The following is a 19,638-nucleotide window of genomic DNA, read 5'->3' on the forward strand; positions in this document are numbered from 1 at the left end:
TTTGCTCTTCTTGATTACATATACCACATGTGAAATCTACCGATGCGCAACTTCGTAAGTTTTTACAACGTTATCTCTATACAGGACAACAATAAGCCAGTTACATTAAAACATATTCTTTTAATACGAGTGAAACAGAGTAATGACACGAAATGTATTAAAGCTTGAACTATGAAAAAGCAAAGATCACGTGACCAGGAAACACAATCAGCACTAGAGAATAAAATATAACTTATCGTATGATTCCTGGAGCGCATACTTGAGTGTACAACATATCTTAATATAGTAATAAAAGATATAATAAACCAAATGTATTATTTTTCCTTTTTAATGGGACATTTAACGTTTCGCTTTACACTTTTTTCAGAAGCGTTTCGGTAACGATTTATGTTTTAGTGGAACGTTTCTGATATTGGAATAACTAGAAAAGCTGGCCATTCCTTCAGATAAAAAGTGACTCTGTCCCCCATACATTTTTTTTCCCTATAATTGTAGTTACAAATCGGATTCCCTTTTGACTTCAACCTCCTGCAATTGCAGAATCACTCTTACGATACAGACTCCTGAAGAAGCTGTAAAGAGAAAAGATGAGTGAGCAATTAAAAAACGAAAATATAAAGATTGGTGTTATAAGGTTGTTTATAAATTAGAAAATAACTTAGTTAGTTTTTGTAGTACATAAACAAAAAATAATATCTTTAAAAAAAGCTCCAGGACAAAAGAAAAGTGTGGATGGATCCATCTTCCTCGAGAATGATGATGATTATCTGATCTAATCAAAGTTGACCTCAGGTTCAACTGGAAAGGTTTTAAAGCTTCTTTTTTTGCTGTCAAATACATTATTAAGATTGCTCTTTAACAATGCTTCTATAAAGGCTCATAAATTTATATATATTCAGGTTTTTGAAATTTCAAATGTTGTAGCAATCTTAACATCACACAAGTCAGTGAATAAAATGACAAAAAAGCCGTTGAAGGTCGTGGAGAAGATTTTGTTGTATTTATAATTATACACATTTTCGAAAGCCACTGCTGGCTTTAAATAAAAGAAAATGGACAAATCTCAATGAGTTTGAATTTGTCTAATTAGCTAAGTTTAAATTGAATGTCAGTAACCTTATTTTAGAACTGGTAATAGGTTTGTTGATAAACATAAAGCCATACAATGAGCTACATTGGATTTGCCCATCGTGAGTACCGAAACCTAATTTTTTGCGTTATAAGCCCCCAAACTTACCCCTGAGCCACCGATGGCCTGTCAATAAGTGTGTGTGTGTTTTGTTATAGTAAAGCCACATCGAGCTATTTGCTGATTCCACCAAGGGAATCAAACCTTTGATTTTAGCGTTGTAAATCTGTAGACTTACCGCTGTACCAGCGGGATACCTGTTACTAGGAGGTTTTAGAACACAGAATAGAGTATATTTACCTGAGTAGAAACATTAAAAAAGGCAAGCATCGTTGAATTACCTAAAAATAAAAGAAATTATCGTTCATACTGTGTAGGTGAGGTTTTTCCCAACATAAAACTATAGGACAAAACAAGGCATATGTTCTTTACACTTTGATGGTGTAGCTGAATGTAACTTCCAACATGGAAATCAGCTTTATGATCTTTTAGTGCTTTCACATTTTCTCCGAATTCCTTATAAAGATGGAAACTATGTAATTATAGACAATTGGTTAATATAATAGTTTTAAATGTTCTGCCGTCCCCAACAGATCTAGTTTAACAGTAATAAAAATCCTGTATTGAGTAAGAAACGGGCCCGGCATGGCCTAGCGTGTTGAGGCGTACGACTCGTAATCTGGGGGTCGCGGGTTCGCATCCCCGTCCCGCCAAACATGCTCGCCCTTTCAGCCGTGGGGGTGTTATAATGTTACGGTCAAACCTACTATTCGTTGGTAAAAGAGTAGCCCACGAGTTGGCGGTGGGTGGTGATGACTAGCTGCTTTCCCTCTAGTCTTACACTGCTAAATTAGGGACGGCTAGCAGAGATAGCCCTCGAGTAGCTTTGTGCGAAATTCAAAAACAAACAAACAAACAGTAAAAAAACATGTATAAATTACTAATTCCTCTTGTTAATTCCAGGACAGAATTCTTAGCCCAGCATGGCCAGGTGGTTAAGGCGCTCGACTCGTAATTCGAGGGTCGCGGGTTCGAATCCCCGACACACGAAACATGCTTGTCCGTTCAGCCGTGGGGATGTTATTATGTGACGGTCAATCCCACTATTCCTTGGTAAAAGAGTAGCTTAAGAATTGGGGGTGGGTGGTGATGACAAGCTGCCTTCCCTCTAGACTTACACTGTTAACTTAAGGACGACTAGCGCAAATAGTTCTCGTGTAACATTGCGCGAAATTCAAAAACAAACAGAATTCTTATGCAGTGGCCCAAAAATGGATAACACACAAATAGGTGTGGTGGTGTAGCTAGTAAGAATAAGATTTTTGTGGCCTCGAATGACTCAATAGTAAGCCTGAGGGCTTGAAACACCAAAATTAGGGTTTGATTCCTATTACACAATAGGGAGAGCATATTTTGCAACTTTTACTTACCATCAAACAAACACATTTTCGTATCAGCATCATGAAAAGACAAACACGCTCGTCAATATAGATCAAGAAAATACAAACGCAGTAAACAAACAACAGGAAGTGACGTAGTTATTGCTCTGCTCATTGTTGTCAACATTTTCAAATTTGTATCAACATTATCTATCGTCTGTTGAGGATGTAGGGATTTTTTGTTTGATAAATGATGTTGTGTTCTCTATTAGGGATGTTAGAAACTAAAAACGTGACGGGTGGTTCAGTTCCCTGAAATCATGGGGATTCGCAAAATCTCAAGAAGGGGCAAAGTTTATCTCGGGGAGGGAAGCAGTGCGAAATTGTGACTTGAATAAAGAATTAATATAAATATATTATATATATAACATAAATATAAATATATTAATATAAATATGCCGAACGAATAAAGAAATAGTTATATTTCTCATTTTCTGTCCAGAGGGGAGAAGGTACCCTTTGTTGTCCCCTCCCTCAATAACTCCCATGTCTGAAACCAAGAACAATATTTGTGGTGAACATTATTTCTCAGAAACTACCTGTTTGGTGTACTTATCAACATGTCTTTCGTTCATCAACAGCGAAATTATAATTTTTTTAGCAACAATTTCACTAAATATTCGAAGGCGATTAATTGAGGAATATAAAATCCTGTTTCACCAAATCTTCGCATTTTCTTGTTTGTCTTAAGAAGATGATTATTTTAATAGAGCGTTGAAAGCTAACTCTTGTCTATTGTATTCCTGCTACAAGCTACAAAAAGCTAGTAAATTATGAAAACCTTCAAATAGACTTAATATGCTCAATAGCTTATATTAGTCAAAAAAATTCTGTAATAAACCATTCATGATGCTAGAAAAACACAAGGTTCAAAAGTATTGATAAAAATGAATAAAACCCTATAACTCGAGCGCTTTCAAAACGTGGACCTTTCTTCTTCGAGGACAAATTGTTTTCCCCTGAAGAAGGAACCCATACATTTCGAAAGAGCTCGGGTTTTAGGGGTTTTATTCATTTCTACAATTACCCAAATATATATACATTTAAAAGAACAATTATAGTGATAGATCCATTTATAAAATTAGACACAATGTATATAGGGGACATTCCCCTTAACTTTTTCAGTAACTATTTCTGTTAATATTCAGTATTTGTGTCTTTCTTTGAAGACGAAATTACTAGCTAGATTAAAACGGAAACCAAAATAAATTAAATTTTGTACAAAAATGAAAAGATGTTTCCTGCAACAAAACACACGTGAACTGTGCTTTATTATCACTTTTTATCTCAAACTTATATCTCTGCCTTTTTAGATGCACATTAGGAACATATTCATCTACAACTACTACTATTATTCAGTGTGAATACTCATGTGCAATAACTGTTTTTCTTTAGTGTGGATAATGATACAATAGTTAAAACAATAATCAATTCAGTTTTGCAGAACACATGACGATTTAATAAAATTAACTTGCACAAACCTACATAACAAGTAGGTAATGAGACAAAAGTAACAAATCTTTAACTGTTAACAACTTCACATCATATACAATTAAAAAGAAAATAATGTTAAAATAACTGTACAATTTGTTGAAAACAGGTGTTGTTACGTCAGCATCTTCAGGAGTCTTTGTTTTATGTAATTTAATTTGATTTGTTTATGTTTAGAGTAGTTACAAAATCGTTTTTTTTTCTGTTTTGTTTTTATTGTTTGTTTTTAGATTTCGCGCAAAGTTACACGAGAGCTATCTGCGCTATCCATTCCTAATTTAGCAGTGTAAGACTAGAGGGGAGGCAACTGGTCATCACCACACACCGCCAACTCTTGAGCTATTCTTTTACCAACGAATAGTGGGATTGACCGTCACATATAATGCCCCAACGACTGAAAGGGCGAGCATGTTTAGTATGCGGGGATTCGAATCTGCGACTCTAGGAATGTTTTTATCTAGGAAATTTCTAGTATCTGTACCATAAATACATTCTTACTACTCATTTTAATTGAGTAACTTTACAAAATTATTTGAACTTCACTTAGCCTAACCTAATATGGTATCATTCCAGAATCTTAAAATTTGATAATCTTTGGCATGATAAGAGCTCAAAAACATTTTTGAGAATTATACGTATATTTTGTTTATTTGTTTGTTTTTTGAATTTCGCACGAAGCTACTTGAGGGTTATCTGTGCTAGCCGTCCCTAATTTAGTAGTGTAAGACTAGAGGGAAGGCAACTAGTCATCACCACCCACCGCCAACTCTTGGGCTACTCTTTTACCAACGAATAGTGGGATTGACCATCACATTACAATGCCCACACGGCTGAAAGGGCGAGCATGTTTGGCGTGACGGGGATGCGAACCCGCGACCCTCAGACTAGGAGTCGCCCGCCTTAACACGCTTGGCCATGCCGGGCCTAGCATATTTTGCCAGTGTTTGATTTTTATTTTATGAAAGGATGAGTTCCAATAAGACCACATTTCGCCATAAAATCCGGTAAGAGGAAACAGTAATTGGTGATTGGGGTAATCCCGCTACTGTCCTTCCTCCCCGCAAGTCAGTATAAAGATTTATGTAATGCGCTTGTCGATAAGGGGTGTATATTGTGAGTATTATATCGATTGTCACCCAAAATCAATCATTTACATACATACTGACACGGCTTGAACATCGACCACGAAGATTTACTAGCATAAAATTAGCACATTATTTGTATTAGGGCAGAAGCCATATTTATATAAAATGACTGTAGTATGATGTATTGTCATGGTATAAGTATAATAAGTATCTCTTCACGAATGTTGGTAAACTCAGGAAATGCGATATTCACAGATACTGTGATGTTGTGTTTGCTCTGATATTTATAATACTGTGACATCTGCTACTCGTATTTTCGTTTTTTTGTGTGTTTTTTTTAATATTGAAAGAAAGCCTGGCATGGCCAGGTGGTTAAGGCCCTCGTCTCGAAATCTGAGGGTCCCGGGTTCGAATCCACTCCGCGCCGAAGATGCTCGTCCTTTCAGTCGTTGAGGCGATATTATGTGCGGTCAATCCCACTACTCGTTGGTAAAAGAGTAGCCCAAAAGATGGTGGTGGTTACTAGCTGTCTTCAATTTGGTCTTACACTGTTAAATTACGTACGGCTAACGCATATAGCCCTCGTGTAGCTTTGCGCGAAATTAAAAAAAACAAACAAACTTTTCCAGAAGACATGACCAAATATAGCATTAGTGAACTGGGTTTCTGGACACATTCAAGGCCACATCACTGACGCTGGACGGTGTAAAAGTAGTTCTGATGACGTTAACGAGTGAGGTTCCATTTCCAGCACAACGTGGACTTGTAGATTTCAACATTTCACATTAGATATTCTTTCACATTAACCCCTATTTTACGTTCTGTATAACTCCACACTTAGTAATAACATTATGCTTTTGTGTATGTGTTTCTTCCTCCATTTCTCCCTTAATAACTTCCTGATAAAGTACACATAGGTATTATATGTAGATGAGACACTAATATGATCCATTTATTAAATTCACAGTGTGGCCAACAACAACCCTTTTCTCACAACTTGCTATCTATAGAGTTGTTTGTGCGATACCGTTACAAAAATACTGATTATTTATTCTGGTATGATAACAATGAAAGGTTGGTGTTCATATATGTTATTGATGAAGAGTTGTTTAGCTTATTGTTAAAGGGCGGACTTTGTTAAAGTAAGATTAAAATGGTATTTCTGATATTGCTAATTAAAATAATATGATCTTATGATTCTACTGATGTGCCGATCCAGAGGCGTTACAACTTAAAAGTTGGTTCTATGAAATTGTTACAAAAATATTGACTTTGTTTAGTTAGTATTATTATAACTGTAGCTATTGTTGGGCGTTTTTCTATTGTTTGATAACAAAAAGAATGTGAAGTTCAGTCCAATTAATAATAACGAAAGCGTTTTATTTCTTCGAATACAAGTTTCTACAATTAAAATTTACTGATATATTAAGTTTACCTTGAAGGCAATTATAACAAGATCATTCATCTGATAATTTCTCCCAATTTAATTAACAACACAGTACAACAAAGTTTTTGCTTCTTGAACACTGTTGGGTGTTCCTATTAGATTTTTGGCTGCTGATAACGAAAATCACATCCAAATTTACCCATCATGTACCGTTTTATCGAAATCTTCAGTTTTGTCATGTTTTTCTTATGTTTGTATCCAAAATTTTTCGGTTCTGTGAGAGACCTATGAACAATGTTTTGTGCAGTCTGGGTATGTCCAGGCATGAAATCAGGCCACGTTGGAAGCTGTTCTGTGGAAGTATGCAGCCCGGGCATGTCTGGGCAGGCCGTAGCTAGCTCGACACTGTCTCAGAAGGCTATAAAAGTGGCTTTCATACACGGATGCTGCTCATTGGATTAATATGGACCTTATAGTGTTTACGTATTGTTTCAGAATATAGCATTGCCTCAGTAGCACTGTAATAAGTAAGTTAGATGTTATAGACGTTTTACAGGATGATTGGTGCCGGTCAATATGTCTCGTCAATGTTATAACAGCCGCGATACATTCTACTATATTTGCAGCGAGTATACGCTTGTTCATCAGAGACGCTCAATGACTGCTCTTGTGAAGAAAGCATGTCATCTATACTTCGGCTGTAAAATTAGTGATCAAGACCAGGAATGGTCGCCTCACATTTCTTGTGCGACATGTGCTGTCTGTCTAAGAGATTGTATCAGAGGCACTCGAAACACAATGCCGTTTGTTGTTCCGATGATATGGCGAGAAAGACCATGTGACGGACTATTACTTCTGTTTGACTAATGTGTCTGATTTCTCCGCCAAAAACAAGAAGTCAATTGAATACCCTAATCTGCCTTCAGCAATGAGAACCGTGCCACATGACGACAGTCTTCCAATTCCGAAACCACCAGAGGAATGGACCTTACACGAACCAGATGAAGAAACTGCAATGCAGGGAACTGGCAGTGACATTGATCCGGATTTTAAACCATGCTCCTCAGGTGATCAACATCTCATAACACAGTCAGAATTAAACGATCTGGTCAGAGATTTGGGTCTGTCAAAAGCAAAAGCCGAATTGCTGGGTTAGAGACTGCAGGAATGGTGTTTGCTGTCACCAGGTACGAAAATTTCTGTTTTTTCAAAGCCGCTAAGATGATATAACAAAATTCTTTGCACAAGTTGACAGTCTCTTTTTCTGTGTTGGCATCGAAGGATTGTTCTCTGCTTTGTGTTGTGACCATGACCCGCAAGAGTGGCGTCTCTTTATTGATTCATCAACGTTAAGCCTCAAAGCTGTTCTGTTACACAATGACAACGTTCACCCTTCGATACCTGTTGGTTATGCAGCACACATGAAAGAAACCTACGAGAACATGGAAATGTTGCTGAGCACATCCAGTACAGCAAGTTCAACTGGAATATCTGTGGAGATCTGAAAGTCGTTGCTCTGTTACTGGGACTGCAGCTCGGCTATACAAAGCACTGTTGTTTCATCTGTGAATGGGACAGTCGTGCCAAAGAGTCAAAGTATTCTAAACAGAGCTGGCCACTCCGTAAAAAGTTAGTTCCAGGACAGAAAAATGTGGCGCATGAACCGCTTGTCGACCCGGCAAAGATTTTTTTGCTTCATCTTCACATAAAATTGGGAATTATGAAGAATTTCGTGAAAGCAATGAACAAAGAAGGCGAAGGTTTTCGTTATTTAAGAAGATTTTCTCAAGAATAACTGAGGCCGAGATCAAAGAACGCATTTTTGTTGGGCCTCAGATCAAACATGTTATAAGTGAAAAGCGGTTCGAAGATCTGTTAGTTGGGCCGAAATAAATTGTCTGGAAAACCAGTCAAAGACGTTGTTGACAATTTTTTTAGCAATTACAGAGCCCCACATTACATTTAGCTGGCAGACAAACTTCTCAAAGCATACAAAACAATGAAGTGCAACATGTCACTCAATATTCATTTCCTCCACTGACACTTGGACTTCTTCCCCGCAAATCTCGGTGCTGTCAATGACGAACACGGTGAAAGGTTTCTCCAGGACATTGCTACAATGGAAAAATGATATCAGGGAAACTGGAATCTGTCAATGCTTGATGACTACTGTTGGACACTGCAACGTGATGCATCGGACATTGAATACAAACAAAAATCAGGAGCAAAACACTTTTAATTATGTTGAACTTAATGGCGTATTAGAAACATAAACGCCATTAAATACGTTATTGCCAGTAAACAGTTAACTGTCTGTTTCTCAGAGTTCCTACGTGATGAAGGGAAACCAAAACTATATTTGTGCATATCCACCAGGTACCTGTCACAATCAGCAAAAACTTTTCAGAAAGCAAAACATTTCAAAAAATTGTTGTGCAGTGTAATATGTTAATATGGTATAACATATATTATTACTAAAGGTTAAATCTAAGATCTTTTTATTAAAAGATTGATAGTTCTATTTTACTTGGGTTGTGATGCTATTATTCTACAATAAAATACTGAAATATTCATAGTATATTCTGTTGGATCGATGCTACGTCATTAGACTGGGATATTACACCGTCTGATCTTTGTTGGGTTTAAGAAACCTGATTAATCATTTTTTCACTTGGTGAATCACCCGCATTTTACAGCCGCCGATTTTAATAGTGGCAGATGTGTTCTTTTTTGCTCACAGCTATTAATACTTTTTATCTAAAAATCTTTTTAAATAAAGATGCTCTTACAAACTCCTAAATTTTATAAACCTTTAAAGGGACAAAAATGAACTTATTATTCCCTCATGGATGTCCCTTCCAGCTCCTAACTATAACCACGCCTTATTACTCAAGTATTCATCAAATCTGTTATTGGACTTAGTCTAATTTTCTGTCTCCGCTACTTTTGAAGGCAGCTCATTCTAAAGGTTAACCACCCTGATTGAAAAGTAATACTGTCTAAACTGCAGACGACTCCAAACGCTGCCAAAATATGAATGTTTATCTCCCCTATTCTTTTGTTTTCACTGCTAAACACGACAAGTTTGATGGATTTATATTATCACTACTCTTAATAATTTTAACTACTTTAATCAAAATCCCTCTGATCATTCTCTATTCCAGAGAAAACAAGATTAGATATTTAGTCTCTCTTCATAGGACAATCCCACTAACTCAGATACTCTAAATGAGGAGTTAAAATTAACATATATACAGTGAAACAGTAAGATTCCTTGTCTTGTATTCAATGTTTGCATTGATGCTACCCAAAATCCTATTAGCCCTATTATTAGCTATAATACACTGCTTAATACACTACTTAAGTGATTTCTCAGTCACTACACCAATACCTTTTTCTTCAACTACAGTATTTAATGTATTCTCATTTAAATTGTAAATAATTTGAATTATGAAAACCTACATACATCACTTTACGTTTTGGATAGTTAAACATCATCTGCTACAACAATGCATCAAATGATCTTAATATTCCCTTTAAGTCTGCTTCATCTTTGATACAATATACCACCCCAAAAATCGTAATGTCATCAGCTAGTTTCAAAATGCTGTTAGTCAATATCATTAATACAAATTACAAACAACAGAGAACCCAACATAGAACCATGAGACACAGCGCTTGTAACTGTGATCCAGACAGATCTATCTCCATTTGTGACTACCCTCTGTCCTCTATATCCAATTTAATAACATTTCACCCACAACCACATGTTTAATTTTTGTAACAAGTCTTTTGTGAAGCACCTTACCAAACGCTTTTTGTAAATATAAGTAAACCAAATCTGCTCGTTATATCTTTTGAAAATCAGAGAAACGTTTATGCTTTGTCCAATGTTTGAAAGACTAGCCATGTTATGACCAAATCTCTGTATTTTTAGTACTCAAGTAACCACCCGACACATTGATCAATCTGTTAGGCATATACACATAAATAAAGTGTCCTAGATGTGTGTTTGAGTCGAGGGGTGGAGGTCCTCATAAAGTAGTCAAAACGTTAATATATACCAGTAGGTATTGAGAATTTAAAATTGATGACTTAACAGGTGGGAAACTGAAGTGTTTCAAAGTAAACAGACATAGAGTCAAAATTATCCAAAATTTGCCAAACTGAATACAAGCGCATCAAGATAAAATACGATACGTACTTTGTTTATTAAAAAGTCATTCTATTCGGTTTTTCTTTGCTGTAATAACAATTTTAATAATTCTTGTGTAAATTTATTATTTTTATTTTGACACATTTTGACTTCCTGTCGTTTGCTTTGGTACTTAAGGATTGCTTAAAGATATTTATAACACACACCTACATTACAATTAATATAAAAGGAGACGAAATACAATTAATGTGAATTCCTTTTCAGTCTGTTTATATGATTCATATTTGCTCCGTTTAACTTGCTTAAGCTCATCATAGTGCATTTTGCATTTTAGATAGGACATACCTAAGTGAAAGAAAATAATAACGTGTTCTATATGAGAGCTTAACAGTAATAAAACAAACAAACTAGAAGAATTTGCATTATTTCAATAGGTTGTTTTAATTTATCTTAGAAATCGTTTTTAACAGCAACAAGAACACTGTGGCTTTTAACAAGAACTTATGAATTGAAACAGGGTACGGTTATAAAAGAATGAAATATTCCATAAAGATAACGAGCCCATTAAGATGCTGCCATTAATGTAAACTTTATGGAGGTTGTTAGATGAATGATTGTTGTGTAAAGCAATTTATGAAGCCTAACTCGTAGAAGAAGATACCATGACGAGATATGACAGGAACGAGTTCCAGAGATTAGCTACGGATTAAAACCAAGTGTCTCTTCTTGTTAAGGAAGCATTACTTTTTCTCTACAAAATTTTATTACTTGGCTTCCATTGTTTGCCGGCAGACGTCGCTTTATTTTAGCAATCTCATATTTATACATGTAATTTTTCATGTACGGGTCACGTGATATAAATTAGTTGTTAAACGTAAACTGTACAATGGACTGTTTGTGGTATGCCCACTACAGATATCGAAATACAGTTTTTAACGTTATAAGCCCTCAGATTTACCTTTGATCCACGAGATATACAAAAAGAGTTTGCTTAAATTATTTTAAAAAGTTCATTAACTTTCCAAGGTTTCTCCATTGGGCTGCACAAGAAATAATATTAGAATATAATTTTACAAAATCTTTTAAACTTCCCATTTATGCTGCAACAAGTTTTTACACGCATTTTTCAGATTGTCATTAGCAACTTCCGAAAACTAAAATCTTTTTATGCTAATCTGTTCCATCTTTGCGTCTTTCATGGTGTTTTTTCTTTCAGTAACTTAATTGTATTTAAGGATTACGTGAAAAATCAAGTTAATACAGTTATAAAATAAATATTTTAAACTATTACGCATCATTACTGGTCTTTATTTGATCTCACAATCCTGTAAACATTATTACATGCTCTTTATCATAAAGAATAATTTTATCTAGAATAATTTAAATAAGATACAAAGTTGAAAAAATATTCATTTATACATAACGTAACATACTGGAAGTTTATGACTTAATTAAACACCATTATATATAAAAATGGAAGTTGAAATGAGCCTTATCCAGGACCTTGCCCTGTAATTTTATAGAGTATATCTCGTAAACATGAAATAGGGAGAGGCTAAAATGTTATCCTTTTAAAACCAATCATATTAATGAATAAGATCTATTACGTTGGACAAAAGAATTTGGTTGTACACACTATCTCGTAAACACCGTAAATGGATAGGATTAAATTGTCTATTTGAAGATATATAGTGATCAAACCACGGTGAGTACGTTAGAATATAAAAGCTTGCTTTACATACACATTATTTAAATCGTTGTCAATAGACAGGATTATAGCATTTACTTGAAAATACACTTATCAAACCAGAGTCAATACGTTTGAATAAAAAATATAGTTGTACGAACTCAAACGTTTTCTACGCGATTACTTGAGAAAAAAAAAAGTAAAAAGAATCAGAAAAACAAATAAAACCACACAGAAAACTGTCAAGTAAAATTGTACATTAATAAACATTTTGGCCCTGCATGACCAGGTGGTTAGGGCGCTCGATTCGTAATCTGAGGGTCGCGGGTTCGAATCCCCGTCACACCCAACTTGCTCGCCCTTTCAGCCATGATAGCGTTATTATGTGATGGTCAATCCCACTATTCGTTGGTAACAGAGTAGCCCACAAGTTGGCGGTGGATGGTGGTGACTAGCTGCTTTCACTCTAGTCTTACACTGCTAAATTAGGTTCGGCTAGCACATATTGTCCTCATGTAGTTTTGCACGAAATTCAAACCAAACGAACAATTTAAAATTTGTTTCTCGTGGTTTACGTTACCCAAGTGTAGGAATACATTGTTTTGTGAGCATCGAGGAAACTGAAGTTTTGATGTATTGATAACCAGGAATAACAACTTGGCACACACAAGATGTTTCCCCTTAATATTTTACGTTAATCTGACGTTTTCGTAAATCAATGCAAAAATAATTTGAAGCTGTGAGCCCTCCAGCAGCTGAATGAAACGTCTGCGAACTCACACCGCTAGAAACCGGGTTTATTACTCGTGGTGAGATAACAAACGTAGCTTATTGTCTGGCTTTATGCTTCATTCTAAACAAACAAACGAAGCCGTGATTCACAACAATATTACCTTGCTTATATACTACTATTATACTAAACCACTTGTTTAGTGAACTATTTGATTAAATATTGTGAACAGAAGTCTTACTCTGTTCCATTACACATTTGTATTCTATGAAACGTCATAATGCGTAACACCCATCTAAAGAATCTACCACTGCTGGCCTTAGCTCCGAACAGAATGGTAATCAGATCACGCTAAGAGGGGGACATGTGTCTATAAATTATTTTTATGGTTTTTGTAAAGATAAAATTACGTGTCTAATTTGTTTTAAAAAATATATGAATTGCAAAATCTAAATAAAATAACACTAAGAGCTGTTTTGAATAGTGGGAACAGTCGCTTGTTTTACTTGTGTGCTGTAGGCAGGTACTACCACCTGTAATTTATAAAATACTCGTCTTTTTTATACTACTCTACATTCCTCATACACTTAATTGAGAAAAGCAAGGGTTGGAATTATTTCAGCTGGTTTGCCTTTTGTAGCAGCTATCCTATGATAATCAAAATTATACAAATAAATTGTCTGTAAACACCACTGTACAACAACGTTAACGTGAGCAGAACATGGATAACTTTGTTTTTTGTTTGTTTTAATTTCGCGAAAAACGTTTTATCTTGATGATGGTAAGTTCGAAACTTTCTGAAATAGCTTTTTTATTTTTAATTTACTAGTTTTTCTCAAAACCCAAAATGAATATATGCGTTGTCTCTCTTCAGGTTACCAACAGTGATTATTTAAAGATACGATCATGTGAGAATGACGTCTGTGTAAACAATCAGTACTTGCATGTATGTTACATTTGGTAAGTATAGCCAGAAGGAATAATATCACATATGTTGAATATTAAATAGCCTTTTTCTGGTTCATCTTTGTTTAGAAATTAAAAACAACAACTAAGTAACTGAGAAACGATTTTATATTACTCAACAGCGTCATGCTGATACTCTACAGCATTATAATAAAACTTTGTGAGAGATTAGAAATGCAGTTTCTAATGATGTTCACCTAAATTCCTCTTTTTCTGTGACCTAACTAAACATACCTGTTAAGCATAATTTTTAACTTGTTGTGTGATTAATAACGCTATTTTGCAACAAATAATTAATGGTTCCACAACAGAAAAAGGCTTAAAAAATTAAAAAGTACAGAATTTCTGTTTTCCAGGATGGTCGATCGATGTTGTTTCGAGAAGTTCACTAATTAACTACGAATTATTTCATTGAATGGTATTGCAAGTATATCCCTTCATAACCAACAACAAGCGGAACGGCTGTGTTCTTTGATATTGTTCTAATATTGATTATCAGTTAACGTGTCTCTAATGTTTGAATCACATTTATAGAACTAGATAAATCAAACGAGTAATATTCTATTTGTGTGGGTACGTTAAAATATGCTTCGTTTTTCTAAAATAAACTAGTCCGGCATGGCCAGGTGGTTAAGGCACTCGACTCGTAATTTGAGGATTCGAATCTCGATGACTTCAAACATGCTTGCCCTTTCAGCCGTTGGGGCATTATATGTAGCCCAAGAGTTGGCGGTGGGTGGTAATGACTAGCTACCTTCCCTCTAGTCTTACACTGCTAAGGGACGGCTAGCACAGATAACTCTCGAGTAGCTTTGCGCGAAATTCAAACCAAATCTAAACAACCTATTTCAGCTTGGAATAGGTCTGTAGCCAAAAGATCATGCACAACCTTTGTTTTACAGAACATTCAGTACAATGTCACAACAATCTTTGGAAAAATTTAAGTATTCTGTTACGCAATAACGGTTATAATGGAATATACTGTTTGATATTTTTTTGCTATCTGACTTATTTATCATATTTGATCTCGCAGTAGTTGTCAATATATAAATTAGGACTAAACCTCCTTTCTACTTTAATATCTAATAATTATATTTTAACAAATTCATGAAAACAGATTTATTTAAAAAGTAAAACACATAAAAATTGCTATAGTATAAAGACATACACTAAGTTTTCCACTCCTGCAATTAAAATATAAAGTTTTCAACATGATGTCATTTTTCACACTGTTGAAAAGAGGAGCTTGAGTAAGTTGCTATTTTACCTTTCCTTGTGTATGCAATGGAAATCCAGATGAAGATTAAAACAGCTAACTTACGTAAAGTGTTTTTTAAGCTTCTGCAGTTTGTTTCTTTTGAATTTCGCGCACAGCTACACGAGGGCTATATGCATTAGTCGTTCCGAAGTTGGCAGTGCAAACCTAGAGAAAAGGCAGCTAATCATTACCACCCACCTTCAACTCTTGGGCTACTCTTTTACCAACTAATAATGGAATTGACCGTAATATAATAACGCCTTACACTTAAAAGGGCGAGCATGTTTAGTGTCACGGAGACTTGATCCCGCGACTATAAGATTGCGAATCGAGCGTCTTAACTACTAGACCATGCCGGGCCCAGCTTCAGTTGAAAAATGCATGTAAGATCTTGGATTTCCAACAGAATATTTATTTAAATTAATTTAACGCAACACTGAATTTAACATCTTATATCTTTTTAATTAGCATTTAGTTATACTTTATGTCACTTAGTTAACACACTGAAAATAACTTGTCATTTCTTTCTTCTCTTCTGTTTTTATCAGTCAAACACAACACACATATGATCTCAGATCTCACGCTCACTGTGTACTGTCTTGCTAGGTATTGTATATTTCTGTTGTTGATGAGGAAAATGATAGAAAGCGTTTCATCTTGTCTCTTTTTCTGTAACTTAAGTGTCGAATCTTGTGAAGAAATATACACTCAAGCCCGAGATTCAAGAATCTTTAGTTATGAGCGGATCTAACATTTCTGCTTTGTTGATTATCAAACTACAGTTGCACTCAGTAATAAAGATGAGTATCCAAAGTTTTAATTACACTTCCTTTCTCGCTTTTGTCTTCAATCAAATGAAACATGTCTAAGTGTTTAACGTAGTTTCCCTTGTAATAAAGATCGTGAATGCTTTCAAACGTGAATTTTTGTCTCTTTCTTTGCGTAAATACTCAGTCAAAGACAAATAAAATATGCCATTGCTCTATAATATAGCATACAATGAATCACCATGACTTTTCGGTTCATGAGACTGCTCCGAGAGACAAAAAACAAAATATTTGACAAAACTACAGGTAGGAAGGGGAAATGTTGGTTCAGTGACAATGGATACTGTTATTATTGTAAAGACCTATTTTCTCTGGGCGAATGTTTTATTTTACATGCTCTTTGAGACTCTTCTACCATTAAATTAAGGTTTCACGCTCTAGAACTTATTGTTTGAATGAAAAGATAGCCATTGGGGTAGATGGTTGTAAGGGAGAACCATCATGTCTATCAGAAGTACTCTTCCAGACTTTGGAATTTTACTAATGTTACACAGGACCTTGACAAACATTTTCTTGCATCAACAGCCAAGAAAACAATGACTATCACTATCTCTAGCACCAATAGAAATCGAGAAAGTTATTTTTCTTTGTTATTATGTGGGAGACCTGTTAAAGTGAGGATTATCATGATGACAAACACTTTGATTACCTTGAGACTCACTGGGACAGTCTTTACAAGGTCTATATTTAACTGTAGGCTAAGTTAGAGACCCCCTACCGAACCATTTCTGGGCAATATCATTACTGACCAAATGAAAGAAACTATAATTGTCATCGGTATACGATGTTTACCAGCAAGAGCTGTTTTACCATTAGGTTAAATAGAAGGCGCAATTGAGTAAAAGTTGTGATTTTAGGGTATATTTGAACCTCCTTGAATAAGGAGGCAATAATGGGTTTCAGAAGAACTTGCAGCCCCACTGAACTAGTGGGTGAGATATTGCAGGTCCCTCACTGTTCTCAAACCCAGACGTAGCTGTAATCTATGATATTTATGGCGAATAAGTCTTGGACCATTTAATTAGGTGAGTTAGTCATGCCACTTGGAACAGAAAAATTATTAAATAGAAGGTGTAACGTCTCACCCTGAATTTAGACATTCCAACTGTTAACACCATCAAATATTTGACTAAAACACAGCTTTGGGACTAGAATACATTCACTGCTGAGATGTTGAAAATTTTAACCCAGGGAAACTCAGCCATCAATTGTGCTACGTTCAAGGCTGTAAGGAGGGTCTGTCTGGTAACTTTGGCGCGTTACGCTAATAATTTATGTTATCTGCATAGAAAGCTTCCAAGTAATGACATTCTTATTTCCAAATGAAATGATATGACATCACTTAGGAGTGGAAATATTCTCATCCTCACCGAGGCAATGTCCATTGTGATAAGGTTAAAAGAACAAAGGTCACAGTTGCAGCTATTATTGTTTTCTTTAGAACAGACCATTCTTCAAAAATAGGTGCCTCATGTTAAACTCAAGCACCACTGAGAAAAACTTCGAGCTGCCAACACTTTCTAGCATCACAGCTCAGCAACACTTTTAATGTTAACCTGGTCCTCCCATAATGCTTGTGCCACAGGAAGTACTGATGATGTCTCTTACTGAACATTGCTGTTGAGGAGAAGACTGATACTCATACTTCAATTGTAGGCAAGTTGGGTTACTTTAAGGTAAACTGTTTTTATTTTGTCTTGTAGCAAAATAGACAAAGCAACCACTTTTTGAAAGTTGAAGTAAGAAGCTCACACCGAAAGTTGTGGTCAACTTGGTTATAGCAGGGATGGGTGGAGCTTAATATATATCTATAAAGATACAATGGCAAGAGGTGGAGTTTCTGGTTGATACAAGAGTGGTCAGGGCACTTGTAGACTTATCTCTGTATCAAGCTTCCTGAGTGAAGCCATTACTTTGTCCAGTTAATAATGGAAACACTACGCTAAATGGAAACAAGCTAGAAGTGAATGGAGAAACGTGTCTTTAACTGAATTTAGGTTGCATGCGCTACAAAATGAACATAGTTATTTCCAACTTAGGTTTCACATAGGAACTTTTAGGATGGAAATGCTGTAGAATATTGCTGTCAGCTTTGGTTATGTAATACGTGTATTGAGTTTCTCTGAGAGAACATCCAATACTGGTCACAATGGATCCCAAACAATAGATAACATGAATGTATCTTGTAAAGAGAGTTACTATACCTCCACTTATATAAATTATGTTCCATGGTTTACTGTAGGCAATGTCTAATGTATTGGTACTGCGTAATGTGGCAATTGATATGAGCTATTTCTTGTCCAGAACGCAGGCAGCATTAATTCAGACAATTATGTGTTTTGGTGTAAATACACTCTTGGTAATGGTGTGCAATTATGGTCAACCATTTATCCAGCTTCTTCCCGAAATGATAATCATAATGGCAAATAAAGCAGAGGAGACGAGGCTAATGGTAATCATAGGTCTGCTTATGTTTCACCATTTATTTAAGCAAGTATATCATTATCAACAGATCTGGCGTTGCTAACTGAGGATTGTGCAAACAGTCTGGATTTAGTAAATGCTATATACTCAATAATCTGTTGGTTATATAACAGTATATTTGTGGTATCAGATAGCCAATGGTGTTAAACAGAAATCGCCTGCCATCACTAGATTTAGAGGATATCTGTCCAATTGAAGAATAACTAAATAGGCTTTCTTGGAACGCTAGATATATTGCTTCTAAGCTGAGATATGGCAAATGTTAAAGAATGGGATCACAGACTCATTGCAGAGTATGTGGTCATTTCTAGTAGTGATTTTCAGAAAGAATAGCGATTTGTAAATTTCTGTTATTAATTTCCAATGGATGAACATAAACCGTGTGTCAATATCTTCACTTCACCACAGAAACGCGAATTCATTGTCACAATTGAAGGTTCTTAAATAGATTAGATCTTTAAACATGGCATACAGTTACTGGCAAGTCAAACTGGTGGATGAGAGTAGCGCCAATTTTGTGTCTAGCTTATCAGATGGCCTATAAGGATTTCAGTACATACCAATTGATATTTGCAATGCTCTAACCACTTTAAAGAGGTTAAAGGAGATTATGTTAAAGGTGAGCACAGAAAAAATACCTGGTCTATTCCAAAGATATGTTGGTGTTTGGCTGCACGTTTATCTGGTGTTCTGAAACTATCCACGCAATTGGATCAGATAAGAATAAGCAGTCTGGAGATACAACCTGGAAAATGTACCATCATGTGCACAGAAATAGAGTTTCTTAGCTACATCGTTGGGGAAAATGACACTTCAACAGACTCTGGAAATTCACAGCAAGTTGAGATTGGCTTTATCCCATTACATGGCAAGAAGTATAAACATTTTTAGTTTTTTTCATATTACCAATGCATTGTGGTAAATTTCTTCAGAATTTTTACATCATTGTCTGTTCTCACTTAAGCCAGTATTGTTTTAGGTGTACCAATTAATGTGAAC

At 35.4% G+C, this 19,638-nt stretch overlaps 1 long non-coding RNA gene across 1 annotated transcript in view; it reads right to left on the reverse strand.

The window, feature by feature from the left end:
- Positions 1 to 310: 310 nt before the first annotated feature.
- The window catches only part of LOC143223035 (uncharacterized), a 30,899-nt gene continuing 11,571 nt past the window's right edge, over positions 311 to 19,638 (reverse strand). The window contains exon 2 of the long non-coding RNA XR_013012624.1: positions 311 to 572. This is a non-coding gene — a long non-coding RNA (uncharacterized LOC143223035). The remainder of the gene's footprint in view (positions 573 to 19,638) is intronic.

This window comes from Tachypleus tridentatus, chromosome 8, assembly GCF_004210375.1.
Source record: "Tachypleus tridentatus isolate NWPU-2018 chromosome 8, ASM421037v1, whole genome shotgun sequence".
In the NCBI taxonomy this organism is placed as follows: Eukaryota; Metazoa; Arthropoda; class Merostomata; order Xiphosura; family Limulidae; genus Tachypleus; species Tachypleus tridentatus.